Genomic DNA, 10,858 nt, shown 5'->3' with positions numbered 1-10,858 from the left:
AATGAGAGTTCTGTGGTAGTGATTTCTATCTGCAGGAGACAGGAGCAAACTGCACAGTCCTCTGATCATTTGCAGGAATAATACCTGTGATGATACACATCACAGGTATTATACAGAGCGTGTATTTTTATTACACGCTCTGGATGAATGATGTGATTTCCCCTTATATTATCTAGTACTATAGTGTTAGAAGGATACTCTTTAAGCCACAGCATAGACTGTCCTGTCAGAAGAGATGAACAAGTCTGGTAGCAAGACTGAAGGATACAGATACCTTGTAAACACCACTTTCCCCCATGCAAATGCTTAAAAAAAAAATACAGTGGACAGCAAGTAAATAAATATTGCAGGAGAACAAGTAAATATTTTACAGATGTTAACAGTCATGCCAAGCTGAGGGTACCAGTATGCCACAAGCCATTTCTGCAGCACTTTGAATGCTCCAGTTAGCAAGCCCACATTTGGAAGAACCAGTGAAGGATTAGTGGAGACAAATCTCTTATCCTACTATGTAGAGATGTCCTAGCCACCTGGAGACTCTTTATAAAAGGATGTTCCAGCTGCAATCCTATTCCAATGGTGAATTTTCTCTTATGAGGGATCTGTCATGCAGAACTATATGTGTTTACACCAGTCAGTTCCACCTACACCTAGTTCTTAGGTTACTTTCTTTTATAGCTTCATTGTGGCTATTAATATGTCTGATGTTACACTACCGTAACTGGGAACTCAACATATGATATCCTGAACCAAGCTAAGAGCACCTTCCCCTCAACTTAAGCATTTCCTCAATTTGCTGCCCACAGTAACTACAGCCTTTACGCAACTACCGTTAATGTAAGGCTGACATTGCAGAGATGCTGTACCAACAGTTGACATCACACAGGTCCCATTCGGAGAAGATGGAAATCTAAACAGACAGAAATGTTGGAAATAAACAAAGTTAAGTGATCCACCAGCAACGGCTAAACATGGGGAGAATCCACACCTCCTCATATCCCTGGTTTGTGCAGTTTCCAGGGCACTGTCACCATCAGCTACATCTTTCCGAAGCAACTTTCAGGCAGATTGCTAATTCCCTCTACCTTCGTCCATGCATAGACAGTACCAAAAGACACATACATGCCCAAGTGTTGTTTAGAGAACAACAAGTAACAGCGTAGTCTGTACAGCTTCCAAAGGAATTCCTTGTCCCTTTACTCTGCAGTTATCATAATACCAATATGCGTTTCCTGGTTACTTCTCTTTGCAATGTTTATATGCCAAGAACAGCTGATAATTTCATAGAAACCAAAGAGCCTAACCAAGTGCAGACACAATTTACAGTATCGCAAAAAAACTGGGGCATTACGCTTACAGAGTAGGTTAAATTCTCAAAGCTTTTAAGAAATATATGCAAACTGATACTTAGTTGTAGGAATAAAATATTTTCCATGTTGGACGATGTCCACCCATTCTTTTTTAAATTAAACTCTAAGAAGTTAATTTGAAAGATAAGTCTGGAATCTGTCCTTACTGCCCAATTCTGTAATTAAGATACAGCTCTGCAAAGTATTTGCAAGAAGTCCCACACTAACCAGCTACTTTTATATAGACAATAGTTGTTCCACCAAGAATCCACGCAAGTCAACTGAAATGAGACCTATACTTTTCTTAAAGAATCCCATCCACAAAGTATCAAAATACTGGTAGTAATGACACTGTTTCACACCTAACTTGAATGGTTTTGATTCTGCATATTGCATTTAAGCGCACAATGCAAATTTATTCTTTTGCTTTGCTGTATTGCCTTCCCCCTGCCCCAAATAAAACATCAGAGGTGTAACACAGATTAGTCATATCTGAGATATTCCAGCACATTGGTCTGCCGGTCATTAGCAATCTGAATGGAGTTCTGTGTAAAACTCCCACTAAGAAAGCAAAACACAGACAGATTTTGCCAAAACTCGCTCAGATAAAGAGGGGATCCTTGAACTCCTTTGCAGGAGCCAAGCAAAATGCATTAGCTTGCACTCCCAGTATGTAGGGCCAAGGGGAAAACAGAGACCTAGCCTCACTTATTGGCCCTGTGCCCTTTCCACACCATAAAATGACTGAGGCAACATGGAAGAAATATTCTCCGTACCCTGCTGAAACATACGGGCCAGCTTGCTTGTATCCTCATTTCCAAAGGCCTTTGCTTTAATAAAAGGCATAAACGCATTGCTTCTTTTTGGGTGCCTGTGTGATGTCCAGTGTTTCACCTTCCATAACTTGATGTTTGACAGCTTCCATACTGTCAAGGAATGCACTGAAAGCAATGCTGTGCAAGAGGGCGAGAGAGAGAATGAGGTGCAGTTTGTATGTAATATGATCTACAGACTTTCATACTGCATGCGGTAGGAATAAAAGTAGTCATTAGTGAGATGAAGTATAAATTTTACACTCCTGTAGTCACTTAGCTGATCTTTCCAGAAACCTGGTGAAAGACATGTACTGCAGCTATGCATATATATTATACTTAATGATGGCAATTAAGCCTGCAGTCATGCAGTCACAAGATTCAGTTTGCCTTTTGCTGCAAAATTTGTGCTGCAGCCTCACAGATTTTGTAATAGATACTGACAAGCTACAAAATTATAGTCCTGTGAAATCATGACCCTGATCAGTAAAGGGCTAACTGCACCCCCCTCTCCAACTTCATTGGTCCCAGTGGGTTTATACCAACAATAAATTTGGGTCATTCTTTGAAGATGAAAGGTGCTATAATGTGCACTTTATTAAAACCACTATAAAGATTTGTTATTTTTGCTCATATACCTGCTGAGTGATGGTTTCCAGAAGTCTAACAGCACCCCCCAAACATGCGCACTCACTTTACTTTCTGGCGTGGAGAATTCATCTTAAAGTTGTACGCCATTTTTCCAGCTTTTGGTGTACAGTTCTTATATGCTTCAGGACTATAGATCATCCTTTCTATAAACCATACAGCTGTGTGGGAACATAGCTTACTGTAAGGTAGAAGTGATACAGCGTTGTAATAGATGGAGATGATCCAGCAGACCAAGTTCTGAGTCAGATGCTGATCTTGACTCTGGACCAGGCCATGGACTGCTGGGTTTGGGTTCAGATATGGCAGTGCCAAACTGTCACCATCTTTGACCCCAATAAGAAATCTCCCACAATGATGCTAGCGATGATTTCTTCCCCTGCACAGTGACTTTCTTTACATAGGAAAAATCCTGAGAAGCCTGCAGAACCATTTTTTAACTTCTACTGAAAGATTTCCTCCCTCTCTTTCCCTTTTGGTACAGGATCTCTGAATCACTCTTTGCCAGAACAGTGTCCCAAAGCTCACATGACCTTATTCTTTTGAGGCTGTTGACAGAATGTTAGTGCTAGCAATAGAACAGCTCGAGTTCCTAGTACCCACACCATGATATAAATCTACAGGCACCAGGCTTTTCCAAAAAGGATGCCATCTCCAGGTCTACTCTTCCTCCCAAAATTGTCTGCTTAGCATTTTCAAGCTGTTGTATAGATGCCAAGAGTATGGTTTCTGAGAAGCACTCAAGAACCTTGAGCAAAGGCTTTGTTCAAATTACTAACTGCAAGCCTGCCTCCTGAATTTTCCTTTTCTCCCCATTTAACAGCTCTATCACTTGTTTCAATTTTGGTGAGTATTAACCAGCCAACTGGCTTCTCAGACTACATCTGCTAACCACTTTCACAAACCAACCGTCCCACCTATGCCTAGAGATCCTTTTTATTAAGCAGAAAAAAGACCGAGACTTAACACAAAGAGGAAAGGAGTCAGTGAAAAATCTTGACTGTCTTGTGCCATATGCAGCAATTAAATAAGAGAAGAGAAACAAACTTTTACTTCAGCCACAAACACAGAGGAAATGAACTGGCATCTCAGTTCGTATTCTTGTGCAGCTCAAAGCACGTTCAGAGTCTGGTGAATGGCACTAGTTTTCCTGGCATTTGACAGTCGGAAATCCCTGCCTCAATGACCTTTACAACCCAGCTGATATTTCTGCAGGCATATCTTTTAGAAGACTAATCAATGTCTATTAATGATCTGGCTTGCTTGTGATTAGAGCAATAAAACCATTTGTCTGTTCCTATTGCTGCTTGTTTGGCAGTCAGAAGTGACCAGCCTGTACCTTCCACCACCTCTGCCCCTTTCCTAAGCTGCCAAGAAGCCCGAAGTTGTAGAGAATTAACCTATTGTTATGACAATCCTATTTCTAATAACATAGCTTCCAAAAACCCCATTCTTGTCTGAGTTTCTGTTAAGAATAGAAGAAAGCTCAGAAAAATCACACAGACAACTCTTGCAAATTACAAACATAAGGAGGCTTTTCTTGCAGCAAAAATCCCTCATAGCTGCATGCCTCACCTCCTTCAAAGGCTACATTTGGAAAGAACACACTTTTCCTTTCTACCAGAGGGGTTCCTTTGGAAACTCAGACTTGTATTGGGAATGTAGTAAATTAACACATATCTGTTGTCTTGCCGATTCCTTCCACCCTGTTATTTTTTTTAATGGCTTGCCAATATGAGGATATTTTCATGAGACAGTAAACAAAGGGGTCTCACGTCCCTCAGCAGATTTCCTGAAGTAAGGTTGTTGGGTCTCTTATTTCAAGACAGAAAAGAGCTGATTCAGACCAAACCAGGACCCACAGTGGCTGTCACAACACGGAAGCAGGGTTGCTTCTGCTACAGATTTTGTTTTAAATTGTTCTCCAAGTTTTGGCCATTACTGAGCAACTTCCCAGAGCATATCAGTTTTAACCAAAAATGTATATGGATAGCAAATTTTAAAAGTATATTAACAAACTAAAATGTTATACTTAATTCAGCTTGTGCAGAATTCAGTTCTATACTGCTAGAGGGATGAGAATAAGAGTTTTTATCTATTCTCGTTTAAAAAAAAAAAAACAAACAGGCAAGAAAGGAGGCCTCTTCAGCAGTTGACTTACTCCTTTCTTTAGTCACCCTGCCACAAACCAAGCAGAGCGTGTAAGACAGGACGGTAGGATAATCCAGGTGGGAATGGATGTGTGAGCCATAAGAGTACACTGGGTTGTCTTTATAGTTTTATATTGTCATATATAAACACACACACATACAGTATATACACAGACTGAAGTTTTATATGTATACATACCTACACACACACATTTCCTTTCTGTCTGTCTCCTTAAATTCAATCCTGCTCTTAAATATGTAGGCCGCACACAGAGCTCCCACAAATATCAGTGGCAGTGCACATGTGCATCTTCGGGCTAAACCTAGTTTATCTAGAATGTCTTAGGCACGAAGCCCAGCTTCATTTTTTAATACTACTTTATATTTAACTTTTATTCACTCTACATGAACATTGATGATCCCAAACAGATGTAAAGAAGAGCACACAGTTTGTTTTGGATTCTTGAACAAACATTCCCAAGATCTATATCAGCATACAAAGTTTCATATTTTATAGACTATCCATCCCATCACAAGCTGCACTTCAACAGGGTGCGGTAGAGAAGAAATCTAGGCCTTTTTTCTTGAAAGTTAACTTCTACCTACATGCAGCTGAACTGCATGATAACTTCAGTGTTAATTCTTATTAATGGAATGTGTTTTTTTAAAAAATTAATCTTTAAACAAACAAATAATAAATGCAACAGGTTGCGGAAATGAGTATTTTCCACATTCCTCTTACCAAAGAGTTAAAGAATACAAGCCTTGTTTGGGAGACACAAGGAGAATTCATAGGTCCAACTCACGGACCTGTGATATTAACATAGCTTACAGCTTTTCTCTCTATTTTCCTCATAACAAAAATGAAAGCACAGAAAAATAATATCTGCTGTAGCCTTACCTCAAACATCCACCCCACAGTTACTCCAGCTCTTCTATTATAACAGCATTCCCAAATATGCCCTCTGTGCTCTCAGTTTATGCTCACCTGCTCCCTAACTGCAGCTCATTAAGCTGCACACCTGCAGTGACTTAACTTGGGCTTTACTCAGCTCTTAACTCACCCCAGCAACACTGAAATAATTTGCTTTTCATACTATTATTACATATTGTCTTCCCATAAGGGTTTTCACAACTATAGTATTCTCTGGCAACTTCCCTGATAAATCTTACCCCTACTATTCAGCAAGTATCTGAAGAGCAGCTATTTACTATGCCAAATATGTTAAAAAAAAGGTATTTTCTAGCTTAGGTGATTGTAACTGCATGTTACTTAACACTTTAGTGTGTCAAGAGATGCAAGCTTTTTCTTTTCACTTAGCCTAAACACCCTTTTAACTAAAATTGCTTATTATAGGGACAGCCTCTCCATATGAATATTGTGACTTTTAAATGCTGTCTGCATTTACAGTTTCTGGGAAGTGTACGCTATTTATGTATCTCCTGTATATGCAGAAAGAAACAGAGCAGATGTGAACTGAGAGCTGCCCACCAGGGAAAGCATACTTGGTAGGGGGGAAAAAAAGGCTTTGCTGTGGGTGTCTTTAGTATCGCCCAGATTTCTAAAGATGCCCTGTTTGCAAATGGTTTCATGGCCTGTCCTATAGAAGTAAAGTAAATTTCTGACCACAGATGAAACTCTATGGGCAGAGTTCCCCAGCAGGAACCCATGGTGATTTCTTTCTTGTGAGCCTCCACCCACAGGGCTGAATTCGTCCCTGAAGTAACTCTACTGATGTTGTTAATATTACATGAGGAATCAATTTCCCTTACCTCATTTGTTTCATTTTTAAAGCCAAAAAGGCCAGGCCAACCACTCCAAAAGTGTAAGCCACCTTATTTCCATTTCTACCCGAGCAGCTACAGCAATTTAGAGCCAGCTAAGAACCTGTCCCACTGTCTGTAATGGTGGGTTAGATTTCATAGTCAGTGTGGGATGAGATGATTTTCTAGTGAAAGATGTTGACAATAGTCAACAAATAGTCCCAACCAGTTTAGAGCTGGATTCAGGTTACCTAGGTTGTGTCACTGGGGGTTGAAGGTATAGAAAACCCTTCCAGCTTAAGGATATGAATAGCAGGAGGTTGTGATGGCATGTGTATTGCCCACTGTGCTTGACAGGTATCATTTCTAGGTTGGCTAATAATGATGAAAGGTCTCACCCCTCCCAGACAGCTGGTAACTGTCTAAGGCTGCGTTAAAGGCGAGGTTTCAGCCACGGAGTACATACTACCGCCCTTTAAGTCCTGAGAGCTACCTGCTGAGTTAGCCAGAAGCTGTGGTGCAGTAAATCCAGAAGCTGTCACTCCTGTGATACGTTCCTTCTACTTCCCATCAAGTGCTGCTGACCTTCTGTCCACAGAAATGCTTTTGCAAAGCAGCACAGAGGTCCATGACTTCCATGCTCCATTTTACATTGGCCATGTAATTTAACAGCAGAAATCTTGTAAAAATGGAATTTCAGCTGCATTTCCCTCACTGGCAGGATGGCAAACATCTTATAAATCACAATGCTAGCATCAAAATCCCTGCCAGTGATCGACAGATTTTATCAAGCTTGGATAGTCTCCAAAACCAAGTTCCACAGAATCTTGTTCTAATTTATTATTAACTTGCTATTAGAAAATGTCATTGAATTAATAATATTTGGTGCAATGCCAAGTACACAAAGCAACTTCAACACCTGCAAATAAATTATATCTTGTGATAATCTAAAAATACATATTTCTTATCGTATCCTGGGAAAATTGGGAAAGTAACTTGATTATAAACCCACCACAAATCCTGTGCACCATGTAATCAGTCTCATTTTATACACTGACTTCCTTCACATATGTGCAAATAAAACCATTGTTACAACGTACAAAGAGCTGTGGCATATAATACATGCAACTATGAAGCCATGATTGCTGCTACATGTTCAGTCTTCAAATGGAAGGTGGCACGTCTGCTTTTGGCATAGGAGTGTAAATCAATCCAAGATGTTTATTAAAGAGTAAGTAACAACATGTTCGTGTGTTCTTTCCTCCATCCAGACTTGGGTTTGTTCTTTCTTTGTTATTTTCTTGGCAGTTAAATACAGGCTCTGCACATTGAAAGTATGTGTTGTTTCTTCACGTACGGATAACGTAACGTATCACATAATATTTAACAGCTATGTAATGGGGAACGGTTTGGACAAAAACGCAAGCCAAAATGAGGTGGGGAGGAGAGGGTAAGTACAAACAGCTACACCACAGTGACTGAAATGTTTATTAATCTGGATAAGGCAACTATGTTTCCTAATATCTTTCAAATTAATAATAAGACCTAGATTTGATTTCATGTTCTAGCTCTTGGCAATTAGTGAGCAAAATTTGCAACAGTGAAGGATGGCGAATATTTTCTTCCTCATCAATCAGAGGCATAAGCAAGCATTACAGAATGGAGTAGGCAATATGGCTTGACTCTGTATTTACTGAAGGTATGTATACCTTCCACAGCTGGATCAGCCTGAGCAGGACTGGTAGGAGCCCGAGTCCTTCAGCACTCACATGGGTTGACCAGCAGGGAAGACAACACAATATTGGCGCTGGTGAATATTGGCACTGGAGATTGGCCCTTTCTGGAGCAATGGCTCATGTATATGGCACAGCTTGTAACATGTTCCTCTCCCACTGACCAAGGAGATCTAGGATCTGCTGTATGAACAGCAGTCCAAAGACAACAATACTTTCGTGGGCAGCCACTTTCGTGGGCTACCTGCATGAAGCAGCACTTAGGAGACTGGAAGCAAGGAAGAAGGCAGTGCCCTAGGCCTGAGGGTAGAGCCTGGGACATGCAGTGCTCCTTCCCTTTCCATCAAACGACGCACAGGAACACGTCCGAGGATGCCTGGGGAGAGGGACTGCCCACAGATAGGCAGGAGGGAGCAACCCATTCTGTGCCCTAGTGAAGGGCCTACTTTGTACCACGCTTTTTAGTAACCATGGGTAGAGATAAAATATCATGGACATGGTCTTCCTGACTTCCAGGTGGGGAGGTGATAAGGAAGTGATGCTATTCTTCAAGTGCATTTTGGAAACAAAACATGTCCTCTCAGACACTGAAGGGCTTATCCATTGGAAAGACAATCTTTCTTTTATAGGCTGGCAGCGGAAAACCACAGTGCCTTCTTGGCTCATTTTTTAAGAGACAAGGTTGGAAAACATACAGGCTGACACATAATGATTCAGAAAGGCTTGTGCAGAACTGGGGATAGTTGTCAGAAAGCTTCAACAGAGAGGTCCACACTGGTCAGGGAATAGAGGCTGCTGGAAGTGTGCCACCCAGTGTTTTGTACTTGCGCATTTAATTAACTAGGCTGATCATACACATCTTCTGTAATTGTTCATTTCTTCTTTGTTGAAATGGCCAGGATATATTTAAAGGCCAGATTCCACATACATGTGTGTCAGTGATAATGTTACCTACCAGCTCTGTCCCAAAAGTAGCAAAGATTTCTTGTAAATTTGTTAATTGGGTCCCTTTTCGTCTGTAGCTGAAACACAGCTGCACGAGAGACCCAGGTGGATTTGCTCAGCAGCACAGAACATACCAGCACAGAATTTATACAGCGCTTACAACTGCAGGCTAGAATTATCTTGATCAGAAGTGTTAACAGCATCCTGTTATAATATTTTAGCCAGGGCAAAAATATTAATTAAATTAAATCAAAATACTTGGGAAGATCAGAAAAGTAAAAAAAGCAAGCCAGTAATACTTTCTCCCATTTATTCCACACACTTTTAAATTTCTCTTTTTATTTTCTTTTATTCCACAAGACTGGTAATGGGACTCTGTGGAACTGAACCTCTCACAAGACACTGGTGCCAGCTTTTTGTAGAGTGCCTCGGACAAGTCTCTTCATTGTCTTTCTGTGGCTGACACATATTGTTATTTAAATGAATGCTTTTGAACTCAGATTTTTTTAATGCAAATGTGTGCTGCTTCCCTACTGAATTGAAAACGTCAACACTTTTTTTCCTTATGAAAAGTAGGATAAAGAGCAATATTCTCAGGGCTGAAGGTGGGTTGAGATGTTACTTTTCTGTGAATTTAAGTTAAAAAAGGAAGACACACACAATGGTGAATTATAAAAATATTGGCTAAATCTTCCTTCCACCCAAGACATGATTAAAGCAGTATTATATCTTTTAAAGAAAAGATGAGGTAGGGAAGGTGCCAAGACACAGCAGACTGGTCACACTACCTCAGAGCATTCTGTGTAGGACGGTTAAGGGAGTGCACACAGAAGTGAGAGACAGTACATGGTGCCAGCAATTTTAAGGTGCTCTATTCCATCCTTCCTTTTGAAGGCCATGACTCATTTTAGTTTGAAAGCGGATGTCCTCTCATTTTGAAGTTTTTGGAAGCCGTTTACCGGGAACCATAGGCTGAACTTACAGAAATCTTATAGGGAAGTAATGGGGAAGAAGGAAAAAAAAATTTAAATCCTTGGTTCCCTTTAGAGTATACTGTATTCATGTCTTCAGGTTTTTCTTTTACCTATAACATCTAGAAATGTACTTTTTAACAAAAGGTGAACGTGGAAATTCTCCAGTAATCACATGCCTCCTGGAGCTGGAGCTTTCTGCTCACCAAATATTACAAGATATGCAAAAAATGCACATCCCATGCCCCCAGCATCAAAAGGGTTGGTAACACCTAAGTTACATCCATACCTGACCTCTGCCAGACCAAGAGGCATGCGATGCTGAAGCATGTGGACTGTCTCATCCTGTTTCCCATTGGACAAGCATCCATCTCACAGCAAAAAATGCCACAATCCATGCCCACTAGCACCCGTGCCAGCAATATTAGCAAACTGACCTCAGAGACTGAGCTCCCCTTTAATTCACAGAAGTTGTTGTTTTCTTTC

This window comes from Phalacrocorax carbo, chromosome 2 (genome assembly GCF_963921805.1).
Source record: "Phalacrocorax carbo chromosome 2, bPhaCar2.1, whole genome shotgun sequence".
NCBI lineage: Eukaryota > Metazoa > Chordata > Aves > Suliformes > Phalacrocoracidae > Phalacrocorax > Phalacrocorax carbo.
This window is presented reverse-complemented; position numbering follows the sequence as displayed.